At 42.5% G+C, this 22,932-nt stretch overlaps 1 long non-coding RNA gene across 6 annotated transcripts; it reads left to right on the top strand.

The window, feature by feature from the left end:
• The first annotated feature begins 64 nt into the window (after positions 1-64).
• On the top strand, positions 65-22,559 carry LOC110989195 (uncharacterized). Of its 6 annotated transcripts, none has more exons than XR_002599566.2 (7): positions 87-280; positions 626-729; positions 7,791-7,954; positions 10,027-10,125; positions 11,640-11,758; positions 19,655-19,696; positions 21,710-22,559. It is a non-coding gene; the product is annotated as an uncharacterized LOC110989195 (long non-coding RNA). The 6 variants fall into 6 exon arrangements; XR_015426655.1 differs by having other exon boundaries at positions 10,027-10,107; XR_015426658.1 differs by lacking the exons at positions 87-280; positions 626-729 and adding exons at positions 4,393-4,806; positions 6,028-6,900 and having other exon boundaries at positions 10,027-10,107.
• The last annotated feature ends 373 nt before the right edge of the window (positions 22,560-22,932 follow it).

Consider the following 22,932-nt stretch of genomic DNA (forward strand, 5'->3'; position numbering starts at 1 on the left):
GCTTGTAATAAGCCACAACCGAATTTACTTGACTGCGGCTGAAGCCTTGTCCAAAACTGCTTTCCAGAGCTACGGCCAGGTCCATTGTCTGTGCGTCTCCTATACGGAGTGAAGCCCTTGACCTAGCCGACTCCTGATGTTACCTTCGGAAGCCGTATGTCAGGCTTACCAGTCCTGGCGGCAATTTTCAATTACGTGATAAGTGACACGTCACTTCAAAATCCAGACGCTGGCCTACGGCACGTGCTCATTAACCGTGGTTTTTGTCCTCCACTTACAGGTCAGATTGAGTGTTTTTAGCCGGAAGATTTGGTCGCTGTTACTGCTGAAATGATGACTACCGGCCTTACAATGGAGAAACTTGATGAAATACAATGATTTGCCCATGGAGGAAGGTTCATGTCCGTCCTCCAGGCCGGGCTCAGAATCAGGCATAGGGCCTAGGCCTAGTCATGATACTTGATAGTGGCACGCCCTTTCCCCATTATGCCCATGCATGGAGGAAGGAAAACAGCCTTGTCCATTCAGCTCATTATCATGAAACTGAATTCTTGCTTAGTGCAATTCTAGCCAGCTTTATAAATTCGAATATTAGATTTTTTTTTTATTATGATTGAATCCATAGACCAAAGTCCATGTGTCTCCTCTTTGAGCATTGGTGAAGATTGTTGAATGAAGAATGTGTGCATTTCACAGCATCCAAACTGGGAAGAAACGGAGGACAGAGAGGTAAATACAACACCTTGAAAATTACGCTGAACCCTGCCAGACCAGCACGGGCCTGTAGCTCTAGACAGCAACAGGGCCCAATGTCTACATGTACTGTATGAGCTGCTCTTAAACAGGCTAAGCACACAGTTTTATGCAAATAGAGGCTCCGTGTAATTCATGGAGACCATGAGCAGTGAGGACGTGTAGTAGAGATGAATTTAATCTTTCAGTTTATTAAGTCCACGTAGCGTAGAGAAAAACTTGTTCTGAAGAGAAAAATCGCGGAGTGTTGCCATTCCGTGAGGGGCTCATGAATATCGAATAAAAAAGAGGGCGCACTATCTTGGTTGATGTCAAACAGGCCAGGATGCAGGAAAATGTTTCTCTAACGTCACCGCGAGAGATTGATGGAAGCCGCAAAATCGGCACGATCGGTAATTTGGACTGCGGTTTTCGGGAAAATACTTGAAGAAAATGTGATCGGTCCAGTCATAAAAGGAGGATGGTTTGGCGGTGCTTTTTTGCGCTCTTTTTTAAAGCTTGTGTTATACATCGATATATGGATTTACTCACATTTTTTGCAGTCGATGTTTTTGACACTAATGACAGAATTGAATGACATTCACAACTGCCGACTTAGGGACCTGATTAATTGTGAGAGGTACTTTTTAATTTCATGATTATGGTTTTAATACATGTATGTGTAAATATTATCACCTTTCACCACATATAAATCTGTGAAAAATAACCTCAGGGATTATCACTCCTCAGTCAATTCTGTTTGCTCTGATTTTAACAGGGAGTTCATGTCCCTCAAAATTGCTAACGTTCGAGACTTTAATTAACTCCAATTAAGTTGAAAGGTTGAATCAATCATCATTGTTCTAGATATCAGCCATGACTTCCCTCATTACATCAAACATTGGAAATTAATTCACTGCTGTTCACTTCAGGAAAAATGAACCCCCAAAGTTAATAATAGTAATAATAATGCACTTATATTGTGCCCTTTCCACTGAAAGTGTTCAAAAGCGCATCACAAAGATAAAGTTGCTCAACTAAAATCAGAGTTAACAATTATTACTGTTCACAATTAGTACATGTAAGTGACTAAAAACTGACATATACAATTTTAAAAACTACCTGTATACAGCTACATGTAAATATCACCATACACGAAAAGGACCAACTCAAACTCAAATAGACCGTTAATAAACATATCTTTAAAGAAAAGCTTACATAAACAAATGTGCTTTGAGCTTAGTTTTAAATGACGTCATAAAATCCGCACCCCTGACATCAGCAGGTTGCATATTACAGCTGCGGTGCTGCAGCTTGAAATGACCGACTGCCCAAAGTTGCCAAAAGTTTGCCTCTCGGATATTCCAACAGTTGATTGGATGATCTGAAATTATACCGAGACGGTGTCCTAAGAATAACGAGATCAGTCAAATAACCCGGTGCAAGACAGTAAATGCATTTAAAAACAATCAGTAATATTTAAAACTGAATTCCAAATTCAACTGACAACCAATGTAATTCCTTTAATAAAGGAGTAATGCGACAAAATCTCATGTTACATGTACTGTACATGTAACCAGTCTGACTGCAGCATTTTGAATGCATTGAAGCTTGGCAAGTTGTGCTTTAAATGTAGGCAACCCACGATCAAAACTGTTACAATAATCCAATCAACTGGTAATAAAAGCATGAGTCAAGGTAATAAGAGACTGTTGACTCAGATGCTTACTAATCCGCCTGAGATTATGCAAATAATAAAAACCAGTGGAGCATACCTTATTTATCTGTTCATTCATAGTTAATCTGCAATCAAACAAAACCCCTAAATTTCTAACAGATTTCACAGGTTTGATATTAGACACTCCAACTGAAATATTAGGAATATAAACATGATAAACTTTTTCCAATTGTTTTTTGGTCCCTAAAACCAAGAATTCAGTTTTATCAGTATCTAAAATTCAACCTACAGGTATCATGACATAACCATTCACGGATATCCAATATACAACTTTCTAAAGCAGCAACAGCTGCGTCTTAAGTGAATTACCCGGCTTAAAGGAAAGGTACAATTGTGTATCATTAGCGTAACAGTGCACATCCAGAAGATGAGGATGAATAACATCAAAAAGTATGGAAACATATAATGTAAAGTAATAACGGTCCTTGACAGGACCCGTATGGAACCCCACATGTCAAATCAAACCGACCAGAAAGAGTGTTATTAATACAATCATGCTGACTACGGCCTCTCAGATATGATTTAAACCAATCTAAGGCCACACCAGTGACTGCAAATCTATATTCAAGCCGGTCCAACAAAATATCATGATTAACCTTGTCGAAAGCAGAACTTAAATCAAGCAACACGACAAAACAACATGTTGACGATTCAACTTCAAAAGAATGTCTTTCTGAATACGCAGCAATGCTGTTTCTGTGCTAAAATGCTTCCGATGTGCCAATTGAAATGGATAATATAAACCATAGGCTGTTGAATGCTCATGAAACTGATTAAAAGCAGCCCTTTCAACCAATTTAGACAAAAACGTCAAATTACTAATCAGACGAGCGTTTTCTGGAATAAAATCAAGATTAACTTTCTTAGGAATCATGCATTCGGCCATGTATCAATAAAAAACCCAGTTTCTAAAGACTTGTATGTATTTATAATGTCAGTACTAACTGGAAGCAGCACCTCAGCACAGTTACATGTACATGTAGCTACTACAGTTGCGGGAGCTGGATCATGAAATGAAGTTTTCAATGCAGAGTTTTGAAGCATATTTTTAACGTCCAATTCAGTTGAAGGTGAAAGTGAAAACACACTCGATTAACCGGAACATTCATAATACAGGATGAAAATTGGGGAGTTCTATTTGAAAATTGCTGGTCATTTAAAGTTTTTTAGGTATTACTAATTTTCTTCACAAAATATTTTTCCAAATAATAAGTTGAACATTATCTAATGGTCCATATTTTGAGGAACCTGCCTTAAGGTCTACTGTGTTTAAAAGTTTAAAATTTGTATTTCCAGGTCTCAGGTTTACAATCAGACGTATTTTCATTTGTTTTTGGTTGTTGCTTTTCTTTGATTTTCTATTATTATTTAATTTTTTTTGGTCACATTGGTTTAGCTGAATTCTAAAAAGAGTACATGTACATGTAGTTTTCCCTAAGTTCACAGTTAGCTCAGAAATAACAGATTACTTTTTGCCAGATTGGTTCTGTGTTGTTGAATAAATGATTTTTTTTTCTGTTTGACATTTTTTCCGAGATCAAACAGTTTTCTGTCCTGTCTCATATTTTTTAGAAAGACTATACCCAGCCAGAAATGAGACCGAAGAAGGCAGAACCTGTGTGTGTAGCAGCGCTGCATGCTACACAGAATGTTTAGTCAGATGATATGCAATAGGATTCAGGCACAGCCGATCGGATGGTCTAAGAACCAGACCTTTAAGCATGTTAAGTGAACACTAATGCTACACAGGGCTAGACGAAGACGCAAGAAAAGTAAGGGCCGCGGCGTGTAGCAAAAAAGTGCTACACCATTGACTTGTGCACAAACCCGCTGCTACACAGTGCTACACGGGAAAATGAAACAGGAAGGGGCCGTGGCGTGTAGCAAAAAGTGCTACACCATTTAGTTGTGCACAAACCCAGTGCTACACGTGAGTCAGACAAGTCAGAGGAAAGCGTGCAATAATGTTTCGTGGGTGCTACACCATTGTTGTTCTGTTCTACGCGTACATGGATAAGTGATGCTTTCACAGCATACCTGTGAATTTCTGCTCGTTAATGCACATGCTCAGTTCTGCAGCAGTGTAGCTGTGCTACAAGGAAGACCGTGTGGATTCGGCCGTCTCATTTCTGACTCCATATGAGATGAGAGATAGTCCCATTGAACAATGCCACTTTTGGATCTTTTGGTGACTGGCAACCACAGATTCCCAGGCTGTTTGGCCTTGGGGAGAGTTGACCTGCAGGATCTTGTTACACTGGGTACCTGGCAAGCTTGCAACTGAACTGTCCAGTTTGACCACAAACCTGTCAGTGCAAGCTGCCAAAATGAAACAGGTGTGCCCTGGATTGTGTAAAGTGGCTTGTCACTACTCCCATGGTGTACAGTGTGTTTGCAACTGTTTACTACATCTAGGAACCATCCTGAATCCTTTGAAATCCTCCAATTTTCAACATGAAAAAAATGGCCATCAGCCCAAATCCTCCAAGATCCTCCGAAATTTCTTGAAAATGTCATTTGGAGGAGTGCCCAACTGCCCAAATCCTTCAAAATCCTCTGGCAATTCCTGTCATTATGTTGAGGCAGTGGGAATGGCACTCTTGAGCTGTGCAGTTGATTCAAAAGAAATATCGGGCTGCATTTGTGCTTGACTAAGCACAAACAACACAAGGTCTAATCCACGACCTTCACGTATGGCATCCTTCAAAATCAGCCATGCAATTTTGCCATACATCCTGAATCCTCCAAATTCCTCCACTTTGCAGAAAAGGATATTGGAGGATTTGGGAGGGTTAGGGTAAATCAGTACTCTATAACAATCACTACTCGCACGTAATTCCACAGCTACTAATCGGGCTGGCACAATTAACCCTAACCCTCCTCAATCCCTCAAAATCCTTCGGGCGGTTTTGGAGGATTTTGGAGGATTGAGGGTGAATGGCAAAAGTGCATGGCTGATTGCAAAGGATGCCACGAGTGAAGGTCGTGGATTAGACCTTGTGTTGTTCCTGCTCAGCCATGCAGAAATTCAGCCCGATATTTCTTTTGAATTAACCGCACTGCCCAAGAAAGCCATTCACACTGACTCAACATAATGACAGGAATTGCCGGAGGATTTTGAAGGATTGAGGCAGTAGGCACACTTCCAAGCAACAGTTTCAAGAAATTTTGGAGGATTTCAGAGGTTTGAGGAAGAATCTAATTGTTTTCACCCCAAGTTGGAGGATTCTGGAGGATTGAGGAAGGTTCCTGCAAAAAGGATCTGGGGAGTTGGGGTTAATCGAATAGTTGGAAGTCCATGATTAGTGCAACGAGTAGAAGGGACTAATAACGATTAATCGAGATAATCGCCCAGCGGTAATGCAAACTGATGTGTCTTGCATGGCTTCCAGCGAAAATACCCTAAATGGTTCGGGTAATGCTTCTTTTCTGAAATAATTGCTCTTCTGTGTACAGTTGGACACATTTAATGGAGAAAATGAGGTCTTTCTACCGGGTATCTCTAAAGTCCAGATTACTTTTTAATTTTATAATATCCGGCTTTTGTTGGAAAGCAGAAAGAAGCGGAGATGGTAGTGAGAGTAAGAGGAACAGGTGCTGTCCATCCAGGAGAAATCTGTCTTCTGTAGTGACTGCCTACTGTCGTTTCAAGTATTTGGAGATGCTGTTGGCGCCAGAAATCCTGTCCTCGGGAGCGAATGAAGTTTGTCTTTGCAAATTTGTACTGAAGACTGGCGTGCCACTTTTCTTCGGATCAGCTGATTAAATTTCCTCACTTTTCACTTCATATCTGAAAAGCTGAAAGACGCTGTACAAATTCTTGTAAAGATTGGAATTTCCTCATTTTTTGTCAACGTCCTAGTTGCATGCCTGTGATGGTGATTTTAATAACATAAATCCTGGCCTCAGGAGCCGATGCAAATTGTCTCTTCATTTTTTAAAAAAGATATGTGGAAGAGATTTACGGCAGTAAGGGGCCGGCAAGTTCAATGCACTGTCACATTGCAGTTCTGTTGCCCTGATGGTTTGACATTTTTGGCATGCCCTTGATGAACACTCAGCAACTTGTTCATGTGTATCAGTATGGGCCCCGAGCTGGACCAAGAGAGGGCGCAATTTTCCTGGCAATGGAGGCTCCTTTGGTAGGAACTGAACTTTGCTGGTTCACGAGTGACTAGGAAGTGCACATGTCACAGTCACGTCGCTACCAACAAAATGAACACTCTTGACCAACGTGGCTCTTTTCGACTCGGTGAGGAGGTGCTTAAGAGCAAAGAACTACAGAAGAGCAGAATTGCATGCTCAAGGTGGATGGAGGCTACGTGTATAACTATCATGCAGATGGAGACCAGAGAGTAATGTTTGTGTTGGCATGAAAGTGTTCTGTCGGCAGTATTTTTCAATTGAAGAAGGGAAACAACCTTGTACCGGTAGGTACATGTACATGTACTCTACCGATGTACAGGTACATGTTCATGTATGTGAAGTGTTCTCATGCTTTATTTAAACCACAGGCTGCATGCCTACCAGCTCTGCAAAAAAGGGTGATAAGTCACCCAATGCCAAAACACGTAATGGCCTGTTCTATTTGGAGACGGCAAAATTTCTTCAAAAAAGTGATTTTGTGTTATGTCCTTTCATGCTTTGTATGATATTTATATTTTCAGAATTTGTGACAACAAACATGGACACTGATGAATAAAGATGAAAAATTGATTACATCTACAAAGCATTGTGTTTCTAACATGTCTAAGCGCTGCACTTTATGAGCTTTTTCTAAAAAAATGTCCTTATTGAATCTGAAAATGTGGATAAAATGTCTATATACATGTATCCGGAATGTGGCACACTGCAGGGGCCATTCATACACGTATACCGGTACCTTATCACATTGCAGCTTTTGATAGAATCCAGCCATATCAAAAATTCATAACCTGAATCTGGCGACTTATTACCCATTTTTCTGGAGCTGGTCACACATACTCGTAATGTTGTGGGTGTTCACGAAACACAGAAATTGCAATGTACATGTAACTGGCTCCCCCAGGCACTTCAGGATACTCCACTAAATTACATTTACCTGTGTACATGTACATGTATACACGTGTTGATTAACCACAAGGCAAATTATTGTGAGGCATAAATCAAAGATTTTTGATGTAGACGCTTTAGCCCAGCCATGGGTCATAGGATAGTGCCTGAACCCAGTGACTTTGCACCAAGTGATTTGTGCTCATTTAAGTTAACCGCACTTCGCAATGTTGATTGGTTCCCCTCAAAATCCTAGCAGTAACAATTCCCCTTGTGTTTGCTGAACCAGAGACTGAGGAAGAGGAGTGGAACTCAACCCCTTCGGACGATGCAGATGACCTGAGAGCAAGGCCATGAAGGAGTTACCACTCTAGGGGTTGGCCGAGGGAATCATGTACTGAAGACTGCGTATGATGACTAGCATCTGCAGACACTATGGACACTGGAACAGTGGTAAGCTATTCTCCTGCATATTTGCAGATTAGAAGAATTGATGATGTAATTTGGTCTTTATTTTAAATAGGGGGCCAAATGTGTGACATGGTGGTCAAAATTTCAAAATTGTCTAAACAAATTCAGAACTTGTTGATATGTAATTGATAATACATACATGTACATGCAATACATGTACACCGGGTAAATGGAAATGATTTTGCTTTGAATAACTACTTGAAGTGTACAGACTCAATTTGTGCAGTGGTGCAGGAAATTATTTGACATGTAACAGAGAAACCAAATATGATGGTTCTCTGCATGTCATTTTTAGTAAATTAGGGATACAAATGTACTCTATAACCTGTCCATATTTCCGATGAATGGGAATTAATGCGAAGCAATTTTGATGTCATTAAGCATTACAGTTGTCACCAAACATTGCACATATTGCAGTGGGTTCAACTTTGGGGATTTATAATGAAAATGTAGAAAAACTAAGGATTTGGGCTTAAAAAAAGAATTCTTGCGGATGATTTAATTTCAAAGTTTAGCTGGCAAAACTACCCTTCTCAAATAATTGGATTGGGCTTAAGCGTCTTTCATAGAATCTTGCATTTAAAGTGCTGTTATTAACGAGGTTGGACTGTCAAACTTGTCATGCACCCACTGGCCTACTTGAAAGTTAAAAACATAATTTCTGTCTTTACTGGATAATGAAGAAAATTTCAAAGAATTCAGAGTTGCAGAGATACGTGTACTTAGATGTACATGCCGATTCACATTTTTATTCAAGTGAAATGGGAAGAAAGTTTGTTGTCACGAAGCATTTATGCCAAAAATTTCAACAAAATCCCCGCATCCAATTTTGTGATTTGAGCTGTACATGTGTGCTAATGTATGTTGATGACATCACAGCGCGCCAGCCTAGCGGACCATTCACAAAATAGCACCAGCATGCCAAGTCGGCGTTGCACAAGCGCGCTGATGACTGTCTGTGTCATGTGACGATCACTTGACAGTGCATGCAGGCTTGCAATATGATCCCGACACGGGCGAACGTTGGAATTTGCACAAACTTTTTTGTTGACAATGTAACGATTTTGCTAGTAACCAAAATATTTTGTGACGAGAATTGACAGGGATATCTTCAGAAATGTTTGGAATCTCAGACACTAGTTAGTAGGAGGTACGCTATTTTGGGGAGTACTTAAGAGTTGATATTTTAGGTTTTCGAAATGATTTGCAACAGCTTTTTTGTTTGGTTTTAACAGCCAAAAATGATTTTAACTTCATAACAACTGGAGGAACGAAATGTTACGTTGTTATATCAGATTATGACGGCACCTGTATTTCAATTAAAATGAATTTCATTTGGAGATTCATCCGATGTCATAATTTACCTCTCTGTTGATAAGTTAGTTAGAAAATAAACGATTTATTTGTTGTGCCAGTGGTATGAAATGTCACATGAAACAGGTCATCATAAATGTCACACTAAATACCGAAAAACAGTGAGAAACAATGAGGATTTTCCCTTGCAATTATCGTGTAAATCAACTTTTTTAATGTAAATGAATTCAATGTAATCAACACATATTCATTGACAAATACATATGAAAATTAAATGGGAAAGTGAAACTGGTCTTGTTTTAAACGGTCATGATAATTGTGATGTCCCTGAAACGCACATTGGCCTCCATATTAAAGTAAAGTCCCAATTGCACATGCTGAGTAGTGTGTGCACTTTCAGCATATGAAGTGTGTAAACCTCTACATGTACATGTAGGTATGGAGTCCAAACTGCATCTAGACTATGTACATGTATGATGATGGATCACTCTGATTATGTGGGAGAGCTGGCATATGTGTACATGTGCATAGATCAAATATGTAAAAACGGTGAATTATCTAGTTCTTTCCTCGCTTTCCACCTCTGTGGTCTGGGTTCCATTCCTAGCGTAGCGCAGATGTGGATGGGGTTTTCAGTCCCTACATGTACCTGATTTTGTGGGTTTTACCCAGAATATTCCTCTAGGGTTTTCCTCCCACCTCTAAAACTGTAACTGCTTCTCGTTGTCTCCTCTCTACAGGTGTCTTCAGGCGTGCGAGCTACAGCTCCTAGGATGCTTTTGAGGAATCCTTGGTTATGTCGGTGTCATTTACCAAAAAAGGCAAGGAATACAGTACAGGTCAGACTTTTAGCCGACACGCAAACATGCTTACCGTGACAGTGTGTATCAAAAATGAACCATGCTGACCCTGTATAACAGAGAACGCCGACACTGCAATCCAATCTGCCGAGCATAAACATGCACACGCTACACGCAAACCCCAGAACAGCCAGGCCTTGTTGACCGGAACAGTCATTTTCCTAGTTTCCCATAACAAAAAGGATTCAGTTTGACTGCAGCTCAAGTTATCTTCAAATTCCAGGGAAATGTGGTCAGTAGTTTACCTTGTACATGTATGTAGCTGGCATCACAAAATCATTTCTGAAGATGAAGCTTTTTGTTTTGCCGTACAGGATCAATGAAAGTTCCATGCAGGCGAGACTTTTGGTTTTATGTCTAAATGGCTCCAGAAACTTCTGAATCAGGCACAGAAAATATTAGGAGCGTGAAATATATTTTTCAGCCGAGACAACTATAACTAGCAGTTTTATGACAAAGCATTTCCTAAATTAAAGAAAACTAATTTGTAAGAAATCCACAAAACATAAACGGGCTTTGACCCCTGGTTCCCCAGCCAAATTTTAGTCAAGACAGCCCACATGGTGGCGATCCTAGCATACACATAGATAATTGTTGCTGTACTCACCATACTTGAGCTGAGTGTGTTCAAAATTGTGTGAATATAAATTCGATGTGAGGTGGGGATTTTTTCCAATCAGTTTTCGACCTTGGAGATGGAAAATCTACTAAACAAATCGCTCAGATTGTGACAAAATTATGACCAAACTAAACGGCAAAGATCGTACTGATTTAAACAGGAAGTCCGGTCTGCATGTGCATGCACCGGCTGCACACAACAGACAGAGTAGCACCCATGTGAGCTTCATATATATGCATGTAGTGTGACGTACAAGGGCTGTACATGTACATGTAGCTCTGCATTTGTTGGAGCTGAATATGAATATGAATATGCAATACAGTTCTGATTTATGATTGGTGGTTGGCATGAAAGCACTGGGGTGGTTGTAGTTTTGCAATTAATTGGTCGCGGCACAATGTCGATTGTACATGGTGTGTGTTTTAAATTACTGGAATTCTGATGCCCGAACTAAATTTCCCTAAATTAACATATACTTCATTGGAAAGTCAGCTGGTTGTAATGGTTATTGGTGAGGAATAGATTTTTTTGTGGTTACTTTTCATGTGTGAAAAAGTTTCTTGCACAATCCGGAATTGCGTAAAATCGATCTAACGTTAGAGCCAGCTTTAGGAGGAAAAGTGTCTTCACTTAAGTCAATCCTGTGAGTTTAAATTCAAAGCTTACATTTGGAAAAAAGGCTTGTATTATCCACACACACACGGTGGATTACTGGCTAGTTTTACGGAAATTTGACATTTTTTCAGATGTAATCCAACTGATACTTTCACAATCCCAAACAAAAGACTGCGGTGTGGCTGAGTGTTAACTGTGCAGCTCCGTCCAAGTCATTTCAAGTCACGGCCCAATCAAATTTGTCTTTTATTTCTTTCAGGCTCAGTATAGGTCTACATTATGCAATTGCTGAGACCTTCCAGAAGTTCCCAACTGGCTGAAAGATTGTACCTAAGAAATGACGACAGGGAGACAAGGCCAATATATCATCTTCTGCAGGTACAGTGTACATGAAAGGTGCATGATATTGTCAGTGATCAATATAAACTCTAAAATGCTACATCACAGAAGGATGAACTCATGTTCCACTTTTCTTATGACCTGATCAGTTACAAAAAGAGTAATGAAAGTATTTACAGTGGATGGTACATGTACATGTATTTTACAGTGCATTATTGCGTGGTATTTATCACCTTTAAGTGCATTTTCGACGTGAACAGTCAACATTTGGCACACTCAAACCTCCTTAAAAAGAGGTTCTTCAGACTTTGTAGATTACCCAATAGAAAAAAACAGTTCCTTGTTACACGTAGAATGTTGTATCAACAGGGCTCTTATTAACAAGGTTTGACCGTATTCCACCCTCAAAACTGCCTGTTAGAGGTATTTCAACCATTGTACAGTGATACTGAACTAATTCTTTCCACCTGTAGTATCCATATGACTTTCAAAAGCCTTGATCTTATTTTCCCTGGTGTTGTCATGACCAATGAATATTTGAAATTTCTGAAGCAGGTGTGTTGGTGTCCAGCAATGACGTCCAAAGGTACTCCACTTTGTAGCCTTCTGAAATTGCTGTACCTGCACATCCGAGTCATTATACTTTGTAGCTTGATAACGAGATTCTCTGTCTTGATCATTGAGGATGGTCACGGTGGATGTAGAGGAACTGATTTCTTTGGATTTGGTCCAGTTCTCTCAGGGGCGAGATATCTCGGCTTTTCTGCTGATTTTAGCTTTTTTTCCTCTCTGGCTGTGTACAAAAGTATAGGAGATTTTCACAGTTCAGCTTCTTATGCGTTTCTTCAGCTGTTTTTGTCATTGGTCAATCTCATCGTTGTTATTTCCATAATGCCTTGATACAAGCCATGTACTTTCACCAGAATCAGTGCAGTGTTTGATGCTATTACTCAAGTGGGACCAGTAGCGCTGTCAAGCAGCTCGTGCTACAAGACAGTTCCCTTGGCAACCTTGACGATTATGTATTGATCCAAAGCCACATCTGTTTCCGGTCAACCGTTCAGTCTCGAGGGCTGGCAGCAGCTGATCAACGATGTCCTGAAACCCAATAGTTTGCCTTCATGAGCGGCAGCCACATGCAGTCACAGCACTGCGGTAGACCACAGAAGGTAATCAGGAGCATGCATCATCCGGATTGGCTGAAGATCTGAGCTAAAAAAGGAGCTTCGGGAACTTAGTGGCATGACTAGACAGAAAGGATATGGGTGATTCCATGATGGAACTTCTTGGGGTAGTATGCAAAGCTTGCAGTGAACAAGGGCACTGTCCGTGTTATAATCAGTAGAATGCAGGTTGCTGCAGTGGATGGTGCTATGTAGCTGTCCTTGCCTGACACTGCCTGGTCTGTGATTTGCAATCAGTAGAATGCAGGTTGCTGCAGTGGATGGTGCTATGTAGCTGTCCTTGCCCGACACTGCCTGGTCTGTGATTTGCAATCAGTAGAATGCAGGTTGCTGCAGTGGATGGTGCTATGTAGCTGTCCTTGCCTGACACTGCCTGGTCTGTGATTTGCAATCAGTAGAATGCAGGTTGCTGCAGTGGATGGTGCTATGTACAAATGTAGCTGTGCTTGCCCGACACTGCCTGGTCTGTGATTTGCAATCAGTAGAATGCAGGTTGCTGCAGTGGATGGTGCCATGTAGCTGTCCGTGCCCGACACTGCCTGGTCTGTGATTTACAATCAGTAGAATGCAGGTTGCTGCAGTGGATGGTGCTATGTAGCTGTCCGTGCCCGACACTGCCTGGTCTGTGATGTGCAATCAGTAGAATGCAGGTTGCTGCAGTGGATGGTGCTATGTAGCTGTGCTTGCCCGACACTGCCTGGTCTGTGATTTGCAATCAGTAGAATTCAGGTTGCTGCAGTGGATGGTGCTATGTAGCTGTCCTTGCCTGACACTGCCTGGTCTGTGATTTGCAATCAGTAGAATGCAGGTTGCTGCAGTGGATGGTGCTATGTAGCTGTCCTTGCCTGACACTGCCTGGTCTTTGATTTGCAATCAGTAGAATGCAGGTTGCTGCAGTGGATGGTGCTATGTAGCTGTCCTTGCCCAACACTGCCTGGTCTGTGATTTGCAATCAGTAGAATGCAGGTTGCTGCAGTGGATGGTGCTATGTAGCTGTGCTTGCCTGACACTGCCTGGTCTGTGATTTGCAATCAGTACAATGCAGGCGTCTGATGTGGATGGTGCCATGTACATGTAGCTGTCCTTGCCTGACACTGCCTGGTCTGTGATTTGCAATCAGTAGAATGCAGGCAGCTGCAATGGATGGTGCTATGTAGCTGTCCTTGCCTGATACTGCCTGGTCTGTGATTTGCAATCAGTAGAATGCAGGTTGCTGCAGTGGATGGTGCTATGTAGCTGTCCTTGCCCGACACTGCCTGGTCTGTGATTTGCAATCAGTAGAATGCAGGTTGCTGCAGTGAATGGTGCTATGTAGCTGTCCTTGCCTGGTACCACCTGGTCTGTGATTTGCAATCCGTAGAATGCAGGCGTCTGATGTGGATGGTGCCATGTAGCTGTCCTTGCCTGACACTGCCTGGTCTGTGATTTGCAATCAGTAGAATGCAGGTTGCTGCAGTGGATGGTGCTATGTAGCTGTCCTTGCCTGACACTGCCTGGTCTGTGATTTGCAATCAGTAGAATGCAGGTTGCTGCAGTGGATGGTGCTATGTACAAATGTAGCTGTGCTTGCCCGACACTGCCTGGTCTGTGATTTGCAATCAGTAGAATGCAGGTTGCTGCAGTGGATGGTGCCATGTAGCTGTCCGTGCCCGACACTGCCTGGTCTGTGATTTACAATCAGTAGAATGCAGGTTGCTGCAGTGGATGGTGCTATGTAGCTGTGCTTGCCTGACACTGCCTGGTCTGTGATGTGCAATCAGTAGAATGCAGGTTGCTGCAGTGGATGGTGCTATGTAGCTGTGCTTGCCCGACACTGCCTGGTCTGTGATTTGCAATCAGTAGAATTCAGGTTGCTGCAGTGGATGGTGCTATGTAGCTGTCCTTGCCTGACACTGCCTGGTCTGTGATTTGCAATCAGTAGAATGCAGGTTGCTGCAGTGGATGGTGCTATGTAGCTGTCCTTGCCTGACACTGCCTGGTCTTTGATTTGCAATCAGTAGAATGCAGGTTGCTGCAGTGGATGGTGCTATGTAGCTGTCCTTGCCCAACACTGCCTGGTCTGTGATTTGCAATCAGTAGAATGCAGGTTGCTGCAGTGGATGGTGCTATGTAGCTGTGCTTGCCTGACACTGCCTGGTCTGTGATTTGCAATCAGTACAATGCAGGCGTCTGATGTGGATGGTGCCATGTACATGTAGCTGTCCTTGCCTGACACTGCCTGGTCTGTGATTTGCAATCAGTAGAATGCAGGCAGCTGCAATGGATGGTGCTATGTAGCTGTCCTTGCCTGATACTGCCTGGTCTGTGATTTGCAATCAGTAGAATGCAGGTTGCTGCAGTGGATGGTGCTATGTAGCTGTCCTTGCCCGACACTGCCTGGTCTGTGATTTGCAATCAGTAGAATGCAGGTTGCTGCAGTGAATGGTGCTATGTAGCTGTCCTTGCCTGGTACCACCTGGTCTGTGATTTGCAATCCGTAGAATGCAGGCGTCTGATGTGGATGGTGCCATGTAGCTGTCCTTGCCTGACACTGCCTGGTCTGTGATTTGCAATCAGTAGAATGCAGGTTGCTGCAGTGGATGGTGCTATGTAGCTGTCCTTGCCTGACACTGCCTGGTCTGTGATTTGCAATCAGTAGAATGCAGGTTGCTGCAGTGGATGGTGCTATGTAGCTGTCCGTGCCCGACACTGCCTGGTCTGTGATGTGCAATCAGTAGAATGCAGGTTGCTGCAGTGGATGGTGCTATGTAGCTGTGCTTGCCCGACACTGCCTGGTCTGTGATTTGCAATCAGTAGAATTCAGGTTGCTGCAGTGGATGGTGCTATGTAGCTGTCCTTGCCTGACACTGCCTGGTCTGTGATTTGCAATCAGTAGAATGCAGGTTGCTGCAGTGGATGGTGCTATGTAGCTGTCCTTGCCTGACACTGCCTGGTCTTTGATTTGCAATCAGTAGAATGCAGGTTGCTGCAGTGGATGGTGCTATGTAGCTGTCCTTGCCCAACACTGCCTGGTCTGTGATTTGCAATCAGTAGAATGCAGGTTGCTGCAGTGGATGGTGCTATGTAGCTGTGCTTGCCTGACACTGCCTGGTCTGTGATTTGCAATCAGTACAATGCAGGCGTCTGATGTGGATGGTGCCATGTACATGTAGCTGTCCTTGCCTGACACTGCCTGGTCTGTGATTTGCAATCAGTAGAATGCAGGCAGCTGCAATGGATGGTGCTATGTAGCTGTCCTTGCCTGATACTGCCTGGTCTGTGATTTGCAATCAGTAGAATGCAGGTTGCTGCAGTGGATGGTGCTATGTAGCTGTCCTTGCCCGACACTGCCTGGTCTGTGATTTGCAATCAGTAGAATGCAGGTTGCTGCAGTGAATGGTGCTATGTAGCTGTCCTTGCCTGGTACCACCTGGTCTGTGATTTGCAATCCGTAGAATGCAGGCGTCTGATGTGGATGGTGCCATGTAGCTGTCCTTGCCTGACACTGCCTGGTCTGTGATTTGCAATCAGTAGAATGCAGGTTGCTGCAGTGGATGGTGCTATGTAGCTGTCCTTGCCTGACACTGCCTGGTCTGTGATTTGCAATCAGTAGAATGCAGGTTGCTGCAGTGGATGGTGCTATGTACAAATGTAGCTGTGCTTGCCCGACACTGCCTGGTCTGTGATTTGCAATCAGTAGAATGCAGGTTGCTGCAGTGGATGGTGCCATGTAGCTGTCCGTGCCCGACACTGCCTGGTCTGTGATTTACAATCAGTAGAATGCAGGTTGCTGCAGTGGATGGTGCTATGTAGCTGTGCTTGCCTGACACTGCCTGGTCTGTGATGTGCAATCAGTAGAATGCAGGTTGCTGCAGTGGATGGTGCTATGTAGCTGTGCTTGCCCGACACTGCCTGGTCTGTGATTTGCAATCAGTAGAATTCAGGTTGCTGCAGTGGATGGTGCTATGTAGCTGTCCTTGCCTGACACTGCCTGGTCTGTGATTTGCAATCAGTAGAATGCAGGTTGCTGTAGTGGATGGTGCTATGTAGCTGTCCTTGCCTGACACTGCCTGGTCTTTGATTTGCAATCAGTAGAATGCAGGTTGCTGCAGTGGATGGTGCTATGTAGCTGTCCTTGCCCAACACTGCCTGGTCTGTGATTTGCAATCAGTAGAATGCAGGTTGCTGCAGTGGATGGTGCTATGTAGCTGTGCTTGCCTGACACTGCCTGGTCTGTGATTTGCAATCAGTACAATGCAGGCGTCTGATGTGGATGGTGCCATGTACATGTAGCTGTCCTTGCCTGACACTGCCTGGTCTGTGATTTGCAATCAGTAGAATGCAGGCAGCTGCAATGGATGGTGCTATGTAGCTGTCCTTGCCTGATACTGCCTGGTCTGTGATTTGCAATCAGTAGAATGCAGGTTGCTGCAGTGGATGGTGCTATGTAGCTGTCCTTGCCCGACACTGCCTGGTCTGTGATTTGCAATCAGTAGAATGCAGGTTGCTGCAGTGAATGGTGCTATGTAGCTGTCCTTGCCTGGTACCACCTGGTCTGTGATTTGCAATCCGTAGAATGCAGGCGTCTGATGTGGATGGTGCCATGTAGCTGTCCTTGCCTGACACTGCCTGGTCTGTGATTTGCAATCAGTAGAATGCAGGTTGCTGCAGTGGATGGTGCTATGTAGCTGTCCTTGCCTGACACTGCCTGGTCTGTGATTTGCAATCAGTAGAATGCAGGTTGCTGCAGTGGATGGTGCTATGTACAAATGTAGCTGTGCTTGCCCGACACTGCCTGGTCTGTGATTTGCAATCAGTAGAATGCAGGTTGCTGCAGTGGATGGTGCCATGTAGCTGTCCGTGCCCGACACTGCCTGGTCTGTGATTTACAATCAGTAGAATGCAGGTTGCTGCAGTGGATGGTGCTATGTAGCTGTCCGTGCCCGACACTGCCTGGTCTGTGATGTGCAATCAGTAGAATGCAGGTTGCTGCAGTGGATGGTGCTATGTAGCTGTGCTTGCCCGACACTGCCTGGTCTGTGATTTGCAATCAGTAGAATTCAGGTTGCTGCAGTGGATGGTGCTATGTAGCTGTCCTTGCCTGACACTGCCTGGTCTGTGATTTGCAATCAGTAGAATGCAGGTTGCTGCAGTGGATGGTGCTATGTAGCTGTCCTTGCCTGACACTGCCTGGTCTTTGATTTGCAATCAGTAGAATGCAGGTTGCTGCAGTGGATGGTGCTATGTAGCTGTCCTTGCCCAACACTGCCTGGTCTGTGATTTGCAATCAGTAGAATGCAGGTTGCTGCAGTGGATGGTGCTATGTAGCTGTGCTTGCCTGACACTGCCTGGTCTGTGATTTGCAATCAGTACAATGCAGGCGTCTGATGTGGATGGTGCCATGTACATGTAGCTGTCCTTGCCTGACACTGCCTGGTCTGTGATTTGCAATCAGTAGAATGCAGGCAGCTGCAATGGATGGTGCTATGTAGCTGTCCTTGCCTGACACTGCCTGGTCTGTGATTTGCAATCAGTAGAATGCAGGTTGCTGCAGTGGATGGTGCTATGTAGCTGTGCTTGCCCGACACTGCCTGGTCTGTGATTTGCAATCAGTAGAATGCAGGTTGCTGCAGTGGATGGTGCTATGTAGCTGTCCTTGCCTGACACTGCCTGGTCTGTGATTTGCAATCAGTAGAATGCAGGTTGCTGCAGTGGATGGTGCTATGTAGCTGTCCTTGCCCGACACTGCCTGGTCTGTGATTTGCAATCAGTAGAATGCAGGCGTCTGATGTGGATGGTGCCATGTACCTGGCCTTGCCTGACACTGCCTGGTCTGTGATTTGCAATCAGTAGAATGCAGGTTGCTGCAGTGGATGGTGCTATGTAGTTGTGCTTGCCTGACACTGCCTGGTCTGTGATTTGCAATCAGTAGAATGCAGGCGTCTGATGTGGATGGTGCTATGTAGCTGTGCTTGCCTGACACTGCCTGGTCTGTGATTTGCAATCAGTAGAATGCAGGCGTCTGATGTGGATGGTGCTATGTAGCTGTGCTTGCCTGACACTGCCTGGTCTGTGATTTGCTATCAGTAGAATGCTGGTTGCTGTAGTGAATGGTGCCATGTACATGTAGCTGTCCTTGCCATAGCCCAAACTATCCAGGCTTGAGCGACCAACCTAGCTCATGAGCCTCTAACCGCCTTGACTAAACCATAGCCTCAAACCATCCAGGATTGAGTGACCAATCCTTGCTCTAGTCTGAGCAGTATGAAAAAACAGGTGGCATTGAACCTCAAGCCGTCCAGCCTTTATTGACCAATCCTAGGTCTTGTGCCCCTAACCAGGCTTGAGCCAATTTGAGACTCAAACCATTCAGGAGTGAGTGATCAATCCTAGCTCTTGTCTCAGCAACATGACTGAGCTGGTGGACTTGAGCCTTTAACCATCCAGGATTGAGTAACCCGTCCTTCTCTTTCCTCATCAATATAAACCAGCATTTGGATTTTTGCTTTACATTATCCAAGCTTGAGTGACCAATCCCAGCTCTTGAGCCTTTTACAAACTCGAGCCTGACACCATCCAGGATTGAGTGACCAATCCTAACTCTTGTCTCAGCAGTTTCAGGCATAGTGGTCACTTATTGCAATGTAAATTTGAAGAGTTCTCCAGAAACATCTGGAGTTATTTACAAACATCAAATGATTGTATCAAATTGCTCAAGATTTCACAAAACTTGTTATTACCTTCTTTCCTTTTTTCGGTACTGAATTTACAGTTGCCTGCCATGTTGAAGAATCTCCTTGGTGAAGATGTGTAGGTAAGTTGTGATAGATTCTGTCATAAATCTCGGGGAAGTTATAGATAATGCACAAACTGTATATTTGATGTTGGGAGTGAGGTTTGTAATTTCTTCTGATGTGTTCAGAGAAATTAATAACACTGAATTCACGTGCAAAGGTGCTGTAAGAAAGTCTTTTGAAATGTTTGACAATTGAAAAAAATTATTTATCCTTAGAATAAGGTTTTTTCAAGACTACTTCACGAACATTTTTTCTGATCATTTCATCCCCTCACCCCATTTTGAACTCGGCTTTTCTATGCCCGATCGTTTTTGGACTTGACATGCATATAGACACATTCATTATCAGTACATCGGGGAAGTGTCCATTCCATCCGATGTATGGCTTTATTGTTGCTGTCATTTGAGGCCTTATTCCTGTCAGCTTGCATGCATATCAGTGGGGAAAGTTGACATTTTTGGCTGATGAGCTCCCTTGAAAAAATAGGTGCAGTGGACTGCAACCCTAAAATTGCATCAAAAAGACTGGATGATATTACCAGAAAATTCCCTGCAGGCTTGGTGTGTAAAAATGCACTGTGAGGAGATACATGTAGGAACACGAGGGGGAGATTCCCCCCCCCCGGCTCTTTTTAAGTTCAAACAAATTAGTCAAATCTCAGCAATGAGAGATCACAGTACATTTTTCAGCTTTAAAATAACAAAGAAATTGTTAGGTCCCCGTCCTTTGTTCCCTATTACTCTCAGTCCTGATAAGACAAGGTGATCAGCAAAGTCCCAAGGACCTGTAAATGCATAGCTGCGACGAATTTTTCTTAAGGACAAATTTTCGTCAACTTTCCATCTTCTTTAATTGTATAAAAAAAAACTCTGCAATCCTTTGTTGTTAAGTGCATCGAAAACAGCCTCTTGTAAACAGTTTCAAATTATCCGTGCTTTCCTGGACAATTGAGGGCGCAATTGCTTGAAGTCATCAAGGGAACACATGGTTCACTGCGTCAGTGTTTTCAAATTGTGAACACAGAATTTTACCTACTGAAAACACCTCTCAAGGAGGGATTGATGCTTTCTTGTTGCTATGCACATAAACAGCAATAAATCAACAAAGTAGTAAAAAGCCGAGTCCACTAAAATCTACAAAAATGCAGGACTTGTTTACAAAGCATTGAGGCTTATATCCTGGGATGCCAACACAGTTTGGCTCATTAACATGGAGATACTCGTACATGTAGTTATCAAAAACCAAAAACGGTGGTGAAGTGCCCTTTGAAATTAAAATTGAAAATAAGATTAACTGAGATACAAAGGTGCATTTTGAAGGTTAAGTTTATTAAAACAAATTGATTGCGCCCGACCTTTAATGAGTGAAAAAAAAAGGGAATTGCAAAATAAACAAAGTACTTTTTTGTAAAAAAAAATAAAGGTATTCCTTAATTTCGTAGATCCATTTTCTCAGTAATTTAATGTTCATGTAATGACAGTGGATATTTAGCCGTTGTTGGCCAATTTAAGTAAACTACTGTACATGTATATTTTGCTGGGCACACGTGCAGTAACTTTTTTGACATAAAAATTCTTACTTTGACAAGTCTGGCTCTGCGCTAAAAAATCATTGTGACTTCTCATTCATGAGGTGGGAATCAGACCATTTTACAATTTTGGTTTTCTTGCCCTAAAAAAAAAATCCTCCAGAACCAAATGTAAAAATGAAACGGTAATAATTTAATGTTGGAGTCAATTTAGAAATAACCAAAAACACTCTTTATTTCTTGGCCTAAAAAAACGTGGACAGCTTGGGGTTGCACGCAGCTGGGAGCATGTTGTGATTTTTGATTTGCATGCTTTTCATTAGTTTGAGCTTTGTGATAATCTGATGATCTTTATCGGCTTAATTACGCATGAAAGATGGCGCTGGCTACTTGTAGCCAGCTAAATACAGTACCATTAGTTAAATTTGGCAACGACTAAACATCCACTGTCATATAATGTCCTGAAACACACTTGCTTTTTCTTTCTTTTTTGTTCCTGCAGGCAAAAAACATCAACAAGGCTGAAGTGGTTCCAGTCATCTGCGGTATTTGCCTCAGCTTCCTTTGGCAAACCTAGGCAGCACCAACACTGCTCTACAAAGCTCAAAAGACTAGATTGTAGAGAAAAGGGCACAGATTATCTTGAGATGGTATACATGGTTTAAAACAGTCGTTTGAAACAGTTCTAAGCTTTTTGTAAAAGGGAATACTAGATTTGTTAGTTGAACTTGCACAACTTCTTTTCACACATAAAACCCCATATTTTTAGAACTACTTTTCAGGGTGTATTTTTGTCTCTACTTTTTTTTCTTAAAGGCATATCTGAGTAAATAAAACTTACAAAGCATAAGACAAATTGTTCACTCAAGTGCAGACATTTCAAAATACCCATTATATGTACTGTTGGTGATTGCACTAACTTATCACAATTATCCCTTCAATTAAGCTCCTAAATAGGACTCGTAAATTGAGAAAACTGGAAGAATTCTACTGCTGTTATTTTGCCCTAAGTTTTATACGCAAGTTTCCTCAGATTTTAGGAACTTCTCATTCAAAATAAGCAGGTATCTGTTGTGTCCATCATGTTCTTGGATATAAACTTAGAAAGTTGATAACAAAGTACATGTAGACTTCGAGGCTTACTGCCAAATTATGCACCAAAAAGTTGAAAATTAGGCCACCTGAGATTTCAGTCTTTGCAGAATCTCAAATGTTCTACAAGCACAGTTGATTTTTTTTGACAGAAACACAATTTACACGTAAAAATGGATATTTTGAAGAGGTTCATTTACAGAAAGGCTTGCAAATGTATTTTGGAAATACAGCATACTGAAGTACATGCAAGGTCTGAATATTTTGTCTATTCTCTGTCTCATTGCATATTCAAATTTCTGCTTTTGTTATTTAAATCTATGCAGATAAGCTGTGCCCTCTGACCTTTTTCAAAATTGCGCAATCCTAACCTTTAAATATAAGTTCCGAAATGATTTATATCAAGAGGCAATTGGCCTGGTGGTTAGCTAGCTGGCTGCCAGGCCAGGGGATCCCGGTTCAAATCCCGGGGTCCCCGGGAAAAGGAGGTTTTTTTTTTTTTTTTTATATATACTAAGTTTTTTAACAAAATTGTGCATGCCCACCTGGGATTGAACCCAGGTCCTTGTGCATTGCAGTTAGTGTCCTTAACCGCTATGCCACGGCACTTTCTTGAAGAAATGTGTTCGTTTC

Source organism: Acanthaster planci, linkage group LG10, assembly GCF_054643075.1.
Source record: "Acanthaster planci isolate LZ-2023a linkage group LG10, COTS_SCS, whole genome shotgun sequence".
NCBI classification, from domain to species: Eukaryota; Metazoa; Echinodermata; class Asteroidea; order Valvatida; family Acanthasteridae; genus Acanthaster; species Acanthaster planci.